This window comes from Dendropsophus ebraccatus, chromosome 14 (genome assembly GCF_027789765.1).
Source record: "Dendropsophus ebraccatus isolate aDenEbr1 chromosome 14, aDenEbr1.pat, whole genome shotgun sequence".
In the NCBI taxonomy this organism is placed as follows: Eukaryota; Metazoa; Chordata; class Amphibia; order Anura; family Hylidae; genus Dendropsophus; species Dendropsophus ebraccatus.
Genome location: NC_091467.1, coordinates 52,083,063 through 52,101,378, shown reverse-complemented (window position 1 = coordinate 52,101,378; position 18,316 = coordinate 52,083,063). Strand labels below are relative to the sequence as shown.

General features: G+C 46.7%; 1 protein-coding gene across 2 annotated transcripts in view; it reads right to left on the bottom strand.

Annotated features, from left to right (window-relative positions):
- OSBPL2 (oxysterol binding protein like 2) overlaps window positions 1-17,010 on the bottom strand; it is a 57,867-nt gene extending 40,857 nt beyond the window's left edge. The window contains exon 1 of one of the 2 annotated variants that reach the window (XM_069953338.1): window positions 16,926-17,010. The gene's annotated coding sequence lies outside the window, so the exon portion shown is untranslated. The other variant, XM_069953339.1, reaches the window with a different exon arrangement.
- Between the last annotated feature and the right edge of the window lie 1,306 nt (window positions 17,011-18,316).

Genomic DNA, 18,316 nt, shown 5'->3' with positions numbered 1-18,316 from the left:
GGATTTGAAAAGAGGATAGTTCCTAGTCTTTCCTATATGACCTGATCCCTGTTTATAGTCTGTTCCTGGTTTTGGCTTCAAAGATCTGTCAGATAATCTGTCTGTGTAAATGGACCCTAAGGGTAGCTTTACACATACTGTAACGCTGCGTATTTAACGCTGCATTTTTAGTGCGATTTTTACATGCAAGTTTTGATTTTCATGTGAAAATCAAAACTCGCATGTAAAAATCGCACCAAAAACGCAGCGATAAAAACGCAGCGATACGGTACGTGTGAAGCTACCCTTAGACAGGGATGGGGAGCAACATGTGACTCGAACTGTTGCAAAACTGTAATCCCCATCATGGTCGGACAGCCAAAGCTTTAGCTGTGTCCAGGCATGATGGGAATTGTAGTTCTGGAGGGCCATAAGTTTTCCATCTCCTGCTCTTGGGAAAACGTGAGGATATAATCAGACAGATATGCATATACAGTGGTACCTTGGTTTAAGAGTAACTTCGTTTAAGGGTGCCTTCTGCTACGAGCCGAGGTCCTGGAAGGCCCCTATCACTACATACAAGCAGTGGTCTGTAAGACTGCTGCGTGTATGTAATGCAGCCGCCCCCTTAACCCCTTCGGCTCCCGCACCGCTGTCTCCATACATTACCTGGCTCTGGCTGCACGGGGTCCCAGCGTCTTGCTCTGCCGCCCAGCCAATCAGTGTGTTGCCCAGCCGCAGCCACTGATTGGCTGGGTGGCAGAGCAGGATCCCGTGCAGCCAGAGCCAGGTAATGTATGGAGACAGCGGTGCGGGACCAGTGTGGGAGCCGAAGGGGTTAAGGGGGCGGCTGCCTTACATACACGCAGCGGTCTTTCAGACCACTGCTTCTATGTAGTGATAGGGGCCTTCCAGGACCTCGGCTCGTAGCAGAAACTCGCAGCAAGTTTTTTGCTGCGAGTCGGTATGTGTGAAGGCACCCTTAGGGTACAAACACAAACATTGTATATGCAGCAGATACGCAGCAGATTTGATGCTGTGTTCAGTTATTTAGATCTTCTGCGTATCGCAGCAGTAAATACGCTGCGTATATGGTGTGTGTTTGTACCCCAAGAGTAACTTGGTTTAAGAGCGTTTTGGTTTAAGAGCTCACAGTTTTTCAAAATTGTGACTTGGTTTAAGAGCATTGCTTTGGTTTAAGAGCTCCCTGTGCTGGGTGTGAGCGGGAATGGGGGAGGGGCATGGTCTGCATAGTGTGGTCTACAGCCTTGTACTCTGACCCAGGAAGTGTCCCTCACCTTCCAAATCATAGCAGATCCACATCAGGCTGGGGCTTACATCAGGGGACAGGACTGTGAGGGTAATCTCTCCATAGCTGTAACCCCTCTCTCACCGGACAGAGTGCTGCATGTATGTGCCCACATCTGTCCTGCTCATTCCTTCATGTCCCCTGCAGTCTGTCAGTCCTTGTGTTTCCCATCCTCTCCATTACTGTACAGTAACTTATAATATCACATATTCTGCCGTTTCTGAATGTTTGTTTCATCTGTTTTACATGTTATTCAGAAAAATAAATCATTATTTTTGGGGTGTGGAATCAATTGTCTGCATTTCTATGATTTCTTATGAGAAAATTTGCTTTGGTTTAAGAGTGGATTTGGAATACAAGCGCAGACACGGAACAAATTATGCTCATAATCCAAGGCACCACTGTATAGCAATCCTGTAATATAGGAACATTTCTGCATGGGACTTTCTACACTAAGAAGTCACTGTTTTCTGCAATAGGTCCCGGAATATACATTAATTTCCCAGTAATGCCAGTCTTGCGATTCTTTTCTGCATTGTTGTGAACTACACCCAAAGCGTCGCCCGTATGACCAACGCAGCAGCTCATAAGTAGACTGGGCGTCAGATCGCTGCGAGATTACAAAACCATTACACCCATTATCCCAGAGGGAATCCAGAGATAAGTCTGGGAGCATGCTAATAAACATGTACAGGATGGGAAAATCATGTCTGCTTGCTTCCTTATACAGCGCCACACCTGACTGCAGGTTGTATGTGGTATTGCAGCAAAGTTACATTCACTTCATCTCTGGGGTAGGGATACGATCATGATTCATACCCTGGCCAAGTGAACCCCTAAGATAACTGGACACAAGACCCCCATGCCACCATTCAGTGTGATCACAAAGTTGTGTTTGTAGGAAAGGAAATAATGTGCAACATTTGAAAACGGACCGTTGAAAGCATATATATGTTCTGCCAAGCCGAGCATGCACACATATAGGATCATCATACAAGAGCTGTCCTTCCCTTCTCATATATAGACCACCTATATGGTATGCAAGCTCCCTACCAAGGATAACGAATCTTCAGCCCTCCACCAAAACTGCAATTCCCATGAAGCTTCAGAGTCCAGGCATGATGGGAATTGTAGTTTTCCAACAGCTAGAGGACCCTGCTCTATATAGCAGTCTATCTACCAATGGATGAGCACTGCTCTGCTATATGAGCTGATCAGGGCGCCCCCTTCACCATGTAATCCTGGAGGATCCCTGATAATGAATGACACCACCATGCTGATATCCTATACAAACACCAGATGTAAGTACGAGGTATAATGATTAACCACATCTTGGGAGATGTCAGACTTGTCAGACTTTGTCACCATGCATGGTGTGGTGCTAGAGAAATGCGTTGGCGGTCTAGGAGCCATACTGTAAACAGTGAAAAGTCTCATTGTGGCTGATCAAACACAAGCGGTATGAAGTCTTCTATAGCATGTGACCAGTATCCTCAATGGAACCGTAAACACTATGTCTGGCTAAGAAACCCGTCGGGAGTGCAAGATGAGAAGACAGGAAGCAGATCAGGATGGCATGTCCAATGGCTACAGGAGTCTATCTACCAAAGTGATCCCCAGCTGCTGGAAAACTACAACTCCCAGCTGTCAGTCATGCTACAAAACTATATGATAAAGTGACATCAGAGATTGGGAGAGTCAGCTGCTCAGAACCTCCATCTTACAAAACTGATTGATCTGATGTATCGCCATGCAATACCCCATTACCCCAGCAGGGGGGGGGAAGCAACAAAGTAATTTTTTGGGGGTCCCCCTCCCCACCTGTGCTGTATGCCATATGATTCCAGCTAAACCCATATATCTCTTTGTTATGTTTTGCATCTTTAAAAACAACAAAATTGTCCAAAAACGACTTCAGGAGCCGAGTGACGGCTGGATTTTTGCAGAGTGATCCCTAGGTGCATTTCAACCGTTTTTAAGGGGATAAGTAAAACGTAGCCACTTTCTGCCAGAAACAGCGCCACCTGTGTCCTCAGGTTCTGTGTGGTATTTTACAGAACAGTTGCATTGAAGACACAAATAAAACAAAGTCTTTTTTTTCTTTTTTAATTTACTCTGCTTAAAGTACAAGTGCCATGAAAAGCTTTTTCCCAGTAATTGAAGCACATCACAAAGTTATATAACTGTGTAATAAGCTTCAATCACCTCTCGGCCTCCCTTCCCTGTATTTTCCCCCCTCCACCCCCCACCAGGAAGTGCACTAAACTCACACAGACCTGATTACTGTAGTCACCGTCACCAAGCTCTTCTCTCAGCTCCTTCTCCTGTTACACTAGCCTCCCCCCTCCCCTGCCTTGTCAGGTGACAGGCTTGCTCAGCTCCCATTGGCTGAACAACTGCAAGCCATCACTTGTCACATCTCACTTGCTTATCTTCCCTCAGACTGACTCCAGCACATAGGCAGCTCCCCTCTCCCCTGCTGCCGTGGACTCAGTGAAGGAGTCATGTCACTAGAGAAGATAAGCTGAGCAAGCAGAGTCACCTGACAAGGAGGGGAAGGGGGAGGCTGGTGTAACAGGAGCTAGAGCAGCCCTCCTGCTGATGACTCATCCTCACAAGAAAGAGCTGCCTGGTGACGGTGACGACAGTAATCAGGTCTGTGTGAGTTAGGAAACTTCCTGGTGGGGGGTGGAGGGGGGAAAAGACAGGGAAGGGAGGCAGATAGGTGACTGAAGCACATTACAGAGTTATATAACTTTGTAATGTGCTTCAATTACTGGGAAAAAGTTTTTCATGGCACTTGTCCTTTAAAGGGAAACTGCGGTTAAGAAAGATTTTACCCTGTTTAATCCCCACCCATAATCTAAGCTTGCATGAAAGAGGCTTCTGTCATATGAATTGGGCCATTTGTCTGCATAAAATCCTGACACCCCATGAAGCTGCTGAAAATCCTCACTTCCTGGTCCACTCTGACTCCACTCCTCTGCCCTCCCCCTTCCCTTTTGAGACAGAGGTCACATGATCTGTCTTCTCTGTTGCCAGGCAAGCTGTAACACCTTAACTGTAACCCCGCCCACCACTGAAACAGTAGCCTTTCCTGAGCATTATAGGGAAAAGGAGACACTGATGTTTTATCTCTCTCTCTCTCTCTCTAGATAGATACTGTGTTTACTGTGCAAAGTAGAAGCAGATTGAGTGGTGGGCGGATACTACAAGACAGGGGTCAGGTACCCAGCAGTAGGTTCTTGGATGCAATGCATGCTGGGAGATGTAGTTTCCTAGCCGGGTGCCATGCTGTAAAACTAAATACAGAAGGACAGCGCTCCATAGCGCGGATCAAAGATATAGCAGACAGGGAGGAGACAACGTGTAAGGAGACCCTCACCTGGTGGGGTTGTGCTATAGGTAGAGGCACAACACTCGTCAAAGCATGTATAAAGGACCGCAGCCACTCACGCTATCCCAAAGGAATGATATGCATAAAAACCTCCAACACCAACGAAGCACGGATCAAAGGGCGCAGGTCCGGGAAGAAAGGAATAAATATTGACGTATAAAATATTTATTGAGACTCGACGCGTTTCGGAACCGCACCGGTTCCTTTCTCAAGAGTCATAATGTTCTGTTTCTCCTTTGGTTGTTCACTTTCTTACAGAGACAACACCACTCTTGTCTCCAGTTCAGCTGTGGTTTGCAATGACTTGCAAATTGCAAACCACAGCTGAACTGTGCAGGCTTGACAAAGACCCTGCTGGGTCGAAACGTTGCTATGGTGTGTGTTGCTTGAATAAACTACCACCACTTTTTCACTATTGGATGCTGTCGGACCAATTCTTCCTTGATGTATCATGGTCTTTAACTGGGATTGAAGACCCTCTGGCGTGCGTCCGTCTCCTACAAAGTGAGAGGCATTTTCTACTTACCCAGGTGCTGTTGGACTTTTTGCTGTATGATAAGTGGAGAAAGGTGTCAAACAATCTGTGGGGGATCGGTGAGTGCATCTATATACTATTTGTGCATTTTGGAGTTTCCCTATAACATATGGGATCAATAATACTGTTTTAATTGTTTGTACATTTCTGCAAGGGGTGATAGCAGTCAGCTGCCTCTGGTAGGGTGTATTAGGAGGACCATAATCATGGCTGGCCTGGCCCGGCAACCTGTAATCACATAACAAGGGGCACCCGCTATCTATCTGTGCAGATGCCACAGTTGTTATTCAAGATGGCATCTAGGGGGATAAAAGGCCAGTTTCTGAGTTGTATCCCATTCCAGCCACCGATCAACAGTGATACACACCCAGCATTGTTTTGCGATCGCTTAAGCCTATCTTGCACATAGGTAAAATCAGTGAACGACTGTTTACACTGAATGATCGGCGAATTTTTTGCGAACGACGATTTAAGAACAAGTTAAAAGATCAAAATGAACAATTTCTAGCTCGTCGTTCGATCGTTCGCTGCGTTTACACGTACGATTATCGTTCGAATTCAATCGTTATCGTGCAAATTCACACGATAATCGGTCCGTGTAAACCCAGCATAATGCTGGGTTTTCACGGAACGATTATAGGCTTAAGCGATCGCAAAACGATTGGAAAACAAATTTTCTGTACGATATATCGTTCCATCTAAACGCTGATTATTATAAAAGAAAAATTGTTACTTAGAAATATTTAATCGTACGATTGGGCGAATTATCGCTACGTGTAAACCCAGCATTACACTATGTAATCCGCGCAGAAACTTCAAGCGAATTCCAACCGGCAGCCTCCGCTTGAAGTTCCACCCGTTCCATAGACTCAATGATATTTGCCAGTAGACATTTGTCAATTCTTTGGGTGGACGCCGGAATCGACCAGCAAATATCATGGAGTCTATGGAACAAGTGGAACTTCCAAGTGGAGGCCGCCCGGCGGAATCTGCTTGAATTCTCTGAATGGATTCTGTAGTGTGAATGTACCCATACATATACATCATGAAGGAGTTAACAAATTGGATGAAGAATGATGCACTGAATCAATTTGGATGTGCTATAAGGCGTATCACTGCGTGGACAAGTACAGTAAGCACGGATTGTTGGGGGGTTATTCCTGAATGAGTTGCACTATATGAAGGGATATTCACTGACACTTTCTGCCAAGGTTACAAAACTATTTGCTTCCTTCCAAGAAACAGCTCCACAACACTCACTGAGCTGCAATGCCAAACACAACCTGAAGATAGGTGTGGCACTGCTATGTTTTCTAAGGGTTGATGACAGTGCTCACCTTTTAAGCTGTTGCAAAACTACAACGCCCAGCAGGCACTGCCAGCCCAATGATAGTCTCCCCATGATTCAACCTGTTATAAGGCCGGAGGAGAGCTTTATATAGAAGGAACTGGTGTCACTGCATTAAACAGAAAAAGCAATAATCATCCTGGAATTTTTGCAATTCGACCTGCTCCATGTACAAATGTCAATAAGATGTGAGTCAGTGATCTGCCGAGTCTTGTAAGACAGGCTCCGCAACCTGTACTGCCCCCCGGGGCAAAGATTTATAATGCAGGTATGTGCTGTATAACACCTCACCACCTGATTATAATACACAGTCACAGGCGTCACAGCTGCCACCGACTGTCAGAAGTCACAGCACAATGATCCCATAACCAGAACACCGGCACAGACTGCCATAAGTCACAGCACAGGGCTCCAAGAACACCAGCACCGAGCCACCGACTGTCATAAGTGACAGCACATAGCTCTCATAACCAGAACACCAGCACCGTCTGTCATACATCACAGCATTATGATCCTAGACCCAGAACACCAGCACCGACTGTCACAAGTCATAGAACAGGGCTATTATAACCAGAACACCAACACTGACTGCCATAAGTCACAGCACAGGGCTACCAGAACCCCAGCACCGTTTGTAATAAGTCACAGCACAATAATCCCATACCCAGAACACCAGCAACGAGCCACCGACTGTCATAAGTCACAGCACAATGATACCAGATCACCAGCACTGACTGTCATGAGTCACAGCACAGGACTCCCACATCCAGACCACCAGCACCAACTGTCATAAGTGACAGCACAGGGCTACCAGACCACCAGCACCGACTGTCATAAGTGACAGCACAGGGCTACTAGACCACCAGCACCAACTGTCATAAGTGACAGCACAGGGCTACCAGACCACCAGCACCGACTGTCATAAGTGACAGCACAGGGCTACCAGACCACCAGCACTGACTGTCATAAGTCACAGCACAATGATTCCATAACCAGACCACCAGCACCGACTGTCATAAGTGACAGCACAGGGCTACTAGACCACCAGCACCGACTGTCATAAGTGACAGCACAGGGCTACCAGACCACCAGCACCGACTGTCATAAGTGACAGCACAATGATTCCATAACCAGACCACCAGCAGGGGCATAAGCAATCAGCCCGCTTCACACTCATGGAGATCAACGCAAGAGGAATTTGTCAGATTTCATCAACTACAAAGAATCATTGCAGCAACACAATCGCCTATGTTATGTTAGAGATCACACAGCAGTCACGTGACCTCATCATCCAGGGCAGTGCCAGAAGCTTAGTCACTGCAATCAGGTGGTGAGGTCAGGTGACTGCAGAAAACAGCATGCCATCCAACGCTGTCAGCAGAATAGTGAGTGCAGCTCTGGAGTATAATACAGGATGGAACTCAGGATCAGTACAGTCACTCAGTTTTATGCTGATCATATCTATATGTAATCCCAAGATTCGGTGGTATCGGTCTCTATAGTGATCATTACTATGACAGGTCTTGTTTTGGTCATTGGATGTTGTAGTTTTTTTTGCTGTTTTTCCCCATAAACACACTAATGTTTCCATAGTAACCAGATCTTTTCTGCTCCGCACTGTGAACTCTGGGCTTCGCTCCTTATGATATACAGCAGGAACACTGGTCCATGAGACGTTCTGCCATAACATGTAAACAGTGTGCTCAGCCGGCTGTGTGTGGTGGTGACAGCGCAGCACTGCCAGGGTCCGGGGTTACTGCCAGTCACTGACATCTTCCCTGTATTCAGTTCCTTGAACTGTTGGCACACAGCAGAGCGGAGTTTGCCAGAAACCTGTCACCACCCACTGGAAGAAGCAGCTGAGGAGAGGGCAAGTGGGCACGGGGTGAGGCTGGTTAACTCCAGAGATCCTCAGCAAATATGGGGCTAACAGTCTGGTCATCATGCAGTGATAGATATGTCTTAGGAAATGATATATGAATAGATAAACATTCAGGAGCCTGGAAATGCTGGGTGATACTAACTACCAAGAGATTTTTTGTACCCAGGAAAACCTGGTTGACAACGACTATACTGACTGTATTGTCACCCAGCCTTCCTAGATTCCTGAAAGGATTGGTCTACATGTCACCCAGCTATTCTAGTCTGCACTGCTCCCACAGGGGTTGTCACTGAGCTATCCTAGTCTGCACTGCTCCCACAGAGGTTGTCACCACACTTTCTAGTCTGCACTGCTCTTACAGGGGTTGTCACCCAGCTATCCTAGTCTGCACTGCTCTTACAGGGGTTGTCACCCAGCTATCCTAGTCTGCACTGCTCCCAAAGGGGTTGTCACCCAGCTATCCTAGTCTGCACTGCTCCCAAAGGGGTTGTCACCCAGCTATCCTAGTCTGCACTGCTCCCAAAGGGGTTGTCACCCAGCTATCCTAGTCTGCACTGCTCCCAAAGGGGTTGTCACCCAGCTATCCTAGTCTGCACTGCTCCCAAAGGGGTTGTCACCCAGCTATCCTAGTCTGCACTGCTCCCACAGGGTTGTCACCCAGCTATCCTAGTCTGCACTGCTCCCAAAGGGGTTGTCACCCAGATATCCTAGTCTGCACTGCTCCCAAAGGGGTTGTCACCCAGATATCCTAGTCTGCACTGCTCCCAAAGGGGTTGTCACCCAGATATCCTAGTCTGCACTGCTCCCAAAGGGTTTGTCACCCAGCTATCCTAGTCTGCACTGCTCCCAAAGGGTTTGTCACCCAGCTATCCTAGTCTGCACTGCTCCCAAAGGGGTTGTCACCCAGCTATCCTAGTCTGCACTGCTCCCAAAGGGGTTGTCACCCAGCTATCCTAGTCTGCACTGCTCCCACAGGGTTGTCACCCAGCTATCCTAGTCTGCACTGCTCCCAAAGGGGTTGTCACCCAGCTATCCTAGTCTGCACTCACTGTCAGCAAGGCAAATGTTGCATAGTTTCAAACATTCACAGTTGCCAAGTTATATAATCCTATTACATTGTAGAAATCTAGAAGTGTGTTCACACAATGGATTTTTCAAGCTAATTTCACACCAAAGTTGCAATGTAGTTTACACAGTGTGGTTTGTCTTCCACTGTGGATTTGTAATCTACACTCATCCTCAGGTCTTGGGCAGTATTTACTTAAATGGAAACAAGCCGCAATATCACAAACAAAGGACAAGGGTGGCGCTATTTCTGGAAAATAAGAAAAAGAAAAAGTGGCCATGTTTTTCAAACTCTTGATAACCTCTTTAAGGGCCAGCTCACACTGGGTAATTTTTCACGGAATTTGGCGGAAAGCGGAGGGTGCTCGAAGCATCCCATTCATTGAATAGGACAGGCAGAACTTCAAGCGGAGTCCGTGGCGCGCACTCCGCTTAACAAATATTCGAAGCCAAAAGAAAGGAATGGATTTGAAAAGGGGAGAAATCTCAGTCTTTCCTTTATGACCTGTTCTCTGTTTATAGTCTGTTCCTGGCTTTGGCTTCAAAAATCTGTCAGATAATCTGTCTGTGTAAACTCACCATAAGGGGGAGATTTATCAAAGGATGTAAAACAGACAGTGGTGTAAGCTGCCCACAGCAACCAATCACAGCTCGGCTTTCAGCTCTGGTAGAATTAAAGAGAAGATGTGATTGGTTGCTGTGGGCAGGTTACACTAGTGGATATTTTACAATCTGGGCCTAAGAATTGACCGAAAGGCTATTACCCCTTCACTATATAAAATTATACTCCCCTGTAATAAGCTATATAGAGCTGCAGGTAACAGCAATGTACGGGCATCTCAGGGGGCACTCCATGGCAAGCAAAGTGCTTGACCAACAATGCCCATCCTTGCCAGGGTCCTCCAGGTCACTCAGCTGCCATAAGTTATGTCTCTGCTTACTGTCAGTGAGTTAGAAAAATCTCTTTACCAAAGTCTCATTCGGATACTAAGGGACAAGCACAGGGATCATGACAAGAAAGAGCACGATACACTGTAACAACCCTGCACCTGTGTAAGGTACAACATGAAACGTGGAGCACGGTCGTGTATTCACCAGGAGATAGAATCCCTATATGTACTAAAATACTCACAGCAAGCAGAGAGTGTGAACATATCGGAGGCTATCAGAAAGCTGCAGACCGTATCCCTACACAACGGTCGGACCCTCTGTACTAACATATGGCAGGATGAGGGGGGCTGATCGGCTTTGATCAATGTCCTTTGACCATTTTCCTAAACTTTACAGCCCTACTTGTCGCCTAATGCTGGCACCATGACACCCTGACTCTGCCCGGCTCTCCTGAAATCTGCAGCACACTCTGCCATGTTGTATGTCACACAGTATAACAAGGGAAAAAAAGTCAAATTTGGTCAGCTCTCCTAGGCAGGAGCACGTTGCTATGGCTGAAATTGCAAACACACAAAAACACAAAAAAATTAAACAGCTCACCGCAATGGCAAGATACAGACCCACTACAGACATGAAAATAGTTAAAAGCAGCTTTGTATCTTGCCATTGCGGTGAGCCGTTGCATTTTTCTTTGTTTAAAGCGACTCTGTACCCACAATCTGACCCCCCAAACTACTTGTACCTTAGGATAGCTGCTTTTAAAGGGGTAGTCCGGCGGGGGGAGGGGGGGCATTTTTTTTCCTGACACCGGGGAGTAGGTGGCTGAGGGAAACGACGTCCACTCGCCTCCCCGGTTCCAGCGGCGGGTCCCGCATCGCGGCTCTCCGGTCCACTCACCTCCCCGGTTCCCGGATGCTTCCTGGTGTCTGACGCGGGCCTGAGACGTGACGTCTCAGGTCCGCTCAGCCAGTCAGTGACGGAGGCGGGATCCATTTCAAGTCCGCTCAGATGCCGCCTCCGTGACTGGCTGAGCGGACCCGAGACGTCACGTCTCAGGCCCGCGTCAGACACCAGGAAGCATCCGGGAACCGGGGAGGTGAGTGGACGTCGTTTTCCTCAGCCACCTCCTCCCCGGTGGTAGGAAAAAAAAGCCCCCCACCCGCTGGACTACCCTTTAATCCAAGATCTGCCCTAGGGTCCATTTGGCAGGTGATGCAGTTATTTTCCTAAAAAATAAAACACTTTTAAACTTGCAGCCCCGTGCCCAATGGCCGGGGCTTAGATTGTGTATGCATTAGGCTGGCACACCCTCTCTGTCCCTCCTCCCCACCCTCCTCATCATTAGGAATGCTCCAAGCAGATCGTCTCCTATTCATCAGCTGTGTTTACACTGCACATGGGCTGGATCGTTAAGACACCTGTGCAAATGTTCAGACAGGAGAAAATATTCCAGTGACATTACTAATGATGAAGAGGGTGGGGAGGAGGGACAGAGGGGTGGTGCAAAGTAAGGGCACAGATACTCTTAAGCCCCGGCCGTTGGGAACGGGGCTGCAAGTTTAAAAGTTGTTTTTTATGGCAAAAACTGCATCACCTGCCGAATGGACCCCAGGACAGATCTTGGATTAAAAGCAGCTATCCGAAGGTACAAGTGGTTTGGGGGGGGGGGGGGGTCAGATTATGGGTACAGAGTCACTTTAAAGTATAACAAGGACTAAGCTAACCCATGATGGTTTTGTTCACATCAGTGAAAGTTGTCAGACTCATCACCTCTAGTAACATCACTGACCATCACACGCAGCTATCTAACTATGGAGAGAAGCCGAGGTCACATTCTGATGACAACTGAACCAGAAAATCAGAGATCTGCAGAATTTTCCTACATTATCTGAATCATCTGCGGCTACAACTTCCCCAAAATACAAAGAAATACAGAGAAGTGTGACCCGCCAGCCCAACCACACGCTACAGCAACCAAAAGATGAGGACGCTCAGTAAGATCACTGATCCAGAGTAAAGCTGCGTTTACACGGAATGATTATCGTTCGAATTTTCAAATAAACTATAGCATTTGAGCGATAAACGTACCGTGTAAACATAGCAAACGTTCATCGTTCGCTGAAAATTCGCAGATCGCTTCGTGTAAACAGTCTTTCACCGATTTACTCTAGGTAAAAGATTGGCTTAAGGGATCTTAAAAACAATCGCAATAATGATTTTTCTTACAAATTTTCAATGATTTTTCTAACGATTTATTCGTCAAAACGCTGATCGTTATAAAAACCAAATCGTTGCTTCAAAATAATCAGTATTATATAACCCCAGTATACCTGCCACCTGGATCTATCACCAGTGTTATATAACCCCAGAATAGCTGCCACCTGGATCTATCACCAGTGTTATATAACCACAGTATACCTACCCCCTGGCTGTATCATCAGTGGTATATAACCCCAGTATACCTGCCACCTAGCTCCATTATCAGTGGTATATAACCACAGTATACCTGTCCCCTGGCTCCATCATCAGTGGTATATAACCCCAGTATACCTGTCCCCTGGCTCCATCATCAGTGGTATATAACCCCAGAATACCTGCCACCTGGATCTATCACCAGTGTTATATAACCCCAGTATAGCTGCCCCCTGGCTCCATCATCAGTGTTATATAACCACAGTATACTTGCCCTCTGGCTGTATCATCAGTGGTATATAACACCAGTATACCTGCCACCTGGCTCCATCATCAGTGGTATATAACCCCAGTATACCTGTCCCCTGGCTCCATCATCAGTGGTATATAACCCCAGTATACCTGTCCCCTGGCTCCATCATCAGTGGTATATAACCCCAGTATACCTGTCCCCTGGCTCCATCATCAGTGGTATATAACCACAGTATACCTGCCACCTGGCTCCATCAACGTGGAGTCTTGATTTAGGGTATAAACACACACACCATATACGCAGCAAATACGCAGCAGATTAGATCTAAATAACTGAACACTGTATTAAATCTGCACCATCAATTCTGCTGCGTATCTGTTGCGTATCTGCTGCGTATACGGTGTGTGTGTCAAAGACACTTTATACAGATCACTTCTTTTTCAATAACTTTACGCGTCTGACAAGCTCTGACATCACCGCTCCCATGTCTGCTCCTCTTTGGCAGCGCCCTGTGACTTTGGTTGCGCCATCCACCTGGCATACTAAAGAGCGGATCTGTGGTCCTGCCAATTCTTAAAACAAGGACAATTAAACTCCTCCCGACCTCAGATACTTTCAAGGAAAAAATAAAAGAGGAAACACCAGAGAAATCTTAAGAAGATGTTTATATGACCAAAACCACCCATGTTGGTACCACCACCGCATCCTGCAGTGAATAGACCCCACAGCAGGGAAATGCAATGACCTGACGCCCTCCTACCACACTCCCCAGGCAGAATACAGGCTGTAATAAAGCAAACTCCATATATCCTGCAGAAATTTCTTAAGATTTTCAAGAAGGCTGCTTGCTGCCAGTGAATAGAACATTCTTGATCTAACAATTATACCCCATCCAGCTTCAAATTCCAAGGGTTCGGCACTAACAATCAGCTGACACCAGCGACTATACGCTCTGTGGATACCGGCTCTGCTCACGTGTGGAAAGCAAGTGGAGGTCACATGACCAGACCAGTCACTGCAAACACTGACACATCTGCTCAGAAAGCAGCTCCAGGGGTGACAGCTCAGCCAATGACTGTCCAGCAGGAACAGGAAACAGGAACACCTGGTCCCTATCAAAGACTGATCATGTGATAAGGTGCCCAGAACATCACGGCCAGGAGTAGCTTTCTTCCAGAAACAGCACCAGGTTGGGTGTGGTGTTACAGCTCACTTTCACTGAATGGAGCTGAATTGTAATACCACACACAACCTGAGGACAGGGTGGAGCTGTCTTTGGAAAAAAGCAGCTGTGTATATCTGATCCTGGAGAACCCCTTTAGGCCATGTTCACACATAGTATTTCCTGCAGTCTTTCGGTCAGTATTTTTAAAACAAAAACCAGAGGGGGAACTGACAGGGCAAAATTATAATAGAAAGATTTGCCCAGTTTCTGCGTTGAAAGATATATCGTACGGAAAAGTGGTTTAGCAATCGCTTAAGCCTATCTCGCACATTGGTTAAATCAGTGAACGACTGTTTACACGGAACGATCTGCGAATTTTTTGCGAACGACGATTTAAGAACATGTTGTAAGATCAAAATGAACGATTTCTCGCTCGTCGTTTGATCGTCCGCAGCATTTACACGTACGATTATCGTTCGAATTCGATCATTATCGTGCAAATTCGAACGATAATCGTTCCGTGTAAACGCAGCATTGGATGAGCAGATTAATCGCTTCATCACCGTAAAACTGATCGTTTTTGCTTTCACACAGTGCAAACAGACTGTTTAGTGCGCGTTTACACAGACAGATCATCTGACAGATTTTTGAAGCCAAAGCCAGGAACAGACTATAAACAGAGAACAGATCATAAAGAAAAGACTGAGCTTTCTCCTCTTCTCAGATCCATTCCTGGCTTTAGCTTCAAAAATCTGTCAGATAAATTTCCCTGTGTAAACGCACCATAAGATAAAACAATCTTAAAAATATCAGAGAACAACCAGCGACAATATATTATGGACACAATTACATTTACACCAGCAGATAATCACTACAATACCACGACTAGGACCATCAGATGCTGATAGAACAAGAGTAACAGTAACGACGTGACACAAGGCAAACAATACACAGCAGACAGGTGACACCTGATGCCACTATAGAACTATTTACAGATATTAAAAGTAAAAGGGTTGAAGAAGATTCTGAAACAGCGCCACTCTAGTCTCTGGCTGCACCGGGAGTTGCAGCCCAGATCTATTCATTTCATTACTGCAATTCCAGACACTACCACCGGATTAGAGTGGTGCTGTGTCTGCTAACCAAGTAGTCGTGTCTTTCTAGTGCAGAACAACTCAAGTACAAGATGAACCAAACTGTGGATATGAAGAGGCTGACATAAAGGGTCGCAGTATCTGGAAAGTCCTTTGTGAGACTACAACTCTCAGCATGGCATAATGAACTCAATAGGTCACAATACTACTCTACAGCACACGCACTGGCCTCTCCACCTTATTTGACACGACCCCAACTCTGAATATGTCCCAATAGTAACAAGCTGTGGCTACCCTACTTTAGTTCCAGAGCCGCAGGTTGTACGAGTCTGCAATAAAATCCATATTCAATATAAGAACATAGCAGGTTATATAACTGCACTGAGAGGAGATACAAATCAGGACACAACCTGTAATATGATATAATGTTACGGCTAGGACTGCTGCATCAGTGGTTTACACAGGACTGCAGGACAACTAAATTACAGTAACCTGCCACTCTCCAGCAAAACTACAACTCCCAGAATGCCCTGCATGAGACAAGCCTGCAGGTGCATCTCAGAAAACAGTGTTCTGCAACCTGTAGCTCTTCAGCAGCTGCACAACTACAACTCCCAGCATGCCCTGACAGCCTCTGCTAACAGCTACAAAGACACAGGTCAGGGGACACTATCTAGTGTGGACGAACCCTCAGCTGTGAGAAGCATAAAGTCCGTATATGATATAATTATCAGGGTATGATGGGAGTTGTAGTATTATGCTGAACAGCCACAGGTTGGAGATCACAACTGTAACAAACCCTCAGCTGTAATAATGATATAATTATCAGGGTATGATGGGAGTTGTAGTTTTACACTGGGCAGCCACAGGTTGGGGATCACTGATGGGCGAGGATACAACTGTAACAAACCCTCAGCTGTAATAATGATATAATTATCAGGGTATGATGGGAGTTGTAGTCTTACACTGGGCAGCCACAGGTTGGGGATCACTGATGGGCGAGGATACAACTGTAACAAACCCTCAGCTGTAATAATGATATAATTATCAGGGTATGATGGGAGTTGTAGTCTTACACTGGGCAGCCACAGGTTGGGGATCACTGATGGGCGAGGATACAACTGTAACAAACCCTCAGCTGTGAGTAGTACTAGGTCTGTATATGATATAGTTATCAGGGTATGATGGGAGTTGTAGTCTTACACTGGGCAGCCACAGGTTGGGGATCACTGAATGAACTGTAACGAACCCTCAGCAGTGAGTAGTATTGGCTCTGTATAGGTTCCTATTCACTGTCAGCAAGCAGAGATAGTGTAAGCAGTAAGGAAATGCCCCATATTATACCGTACAACCTCTCCGTGTATAATAATAGAGGGCTAGAGATGTCAGTACCGTCTCGGCTCCGTCAGTGTGTGACCCAGCAGCAGCATTATCACCCCCTCTGTATACAGTCTATGACATTGCCCGCTGCAGCCTATAGGCCACAGGACACATATACACAATGCTTACCGGAGCACAGCCGCCCATTGTCCCCGTTGAGCCCCCCGCCTCCGGTGTCCGCCCCGGTGAGGGCCCCTCAGGCCTGTGTTATTTACCTGCTGCTGCTCGGGACTCGGCTCCTCCACTGACACCCAGGCGGAAGTGCCTGCCAGGCCCAGCAGCCCCGCACCCGCCAATCACCGCCCAGATCCGGATAACTGACAGCTCGAGCAGCCACTAGGAACGCCGGCTGCGGGCTATGAGGGGCGGGCCGCCCGGGCTGGGAGCATGTGAGCTGATGTCAGGACTGGATCCAGATGCAACACGGGGAATGTTACATGGAGGCAGCACAGAGTTATGTAACCGCCCAGCAACACCTACCGCCGCCGCCGCCGGTAGTACCTCACCGAGGACCAATCACAAGCGTCATCTACTCTTCTGTGACTCCTCATTTGTTGCAGAACTACAACTCCCATCATGCCCTGACAACCTCCAGGATGTTCTATTGTAATTTTTCCTAAGCAGTAGATGACTAGCAGTTACTAAACTACAACTCCCAGCATGCCCTGACAGCCTCAGTGTCCCCCTATCTCTCTCTTAAAGGGATAGTTCAGCGAACTAAAAAAATCTCCAGTCTTCCAGTACTTATCAGCTGCTGTATGTCCTGCAGGAAATGGTATTCTTTCCAGTCCAGAGAGGGGGCATTCCTATGTTTTAATAGCACATATCCACTACTGTTATGATGGCTGTTGTGGGTTGATCCACCTAATTTTTTAGTGTATATCATTAAAAGTGATATGTTATTTATTTTTTTCCTTTGGGGGGGGTCCTTTGGAACATAGGGGTTTTTGTACCCCGGGCCTTTGTGTCTGTGGGTTTATAGGTCTCTAAATATTAGTGTGACCCCTGACCCACCTGTGTGAGGGCTGTGTGTTAGTGTTCTTTCCAGTCTGACACGGTGCTCTCTGCTGCCACCTCTGTCCATATCAGGAACTGTCCAGAGCAGCAGCAATTCCCCTGTCCTGATGGTTTGTTGCAATGTGTCAGTCTAGAGTCCTATAGTGTACATGTCTAGAGTCCTATGGCGTACACGTCTAGAGTCCTATAGCGTACATGTCTAGAGTCCTATAGCGTACATGTCTAGAGTCCTATGGCGTACACGTCTAGAGTCCTATAGCGTACATGTCTAGAGTCCTATAGCGTACATGTCTAGAGTCCTATAGCGTACATGTCTAGAATCCTATAGCGTACACGTCTAGAATCCTATAGCGTACATGTCTAGAGTCCTATGGCGTACACGTCTAGAATCCTATAGCGTACACGTCTAGAGTCCTATGGCGTACATGTCTAGAGTCCTATAGTGTACATGTCTAGAATCCTATAGCGTACATGTCTAGAATCCTATAGCGTACATGTCTAGAATCCTATAGCGTACATGTCTAGAATCCTATAGCGTACATGTCTAGAGTCCTATAGTGCTGCGTACATGTCTAGAGTCCTATAGCGT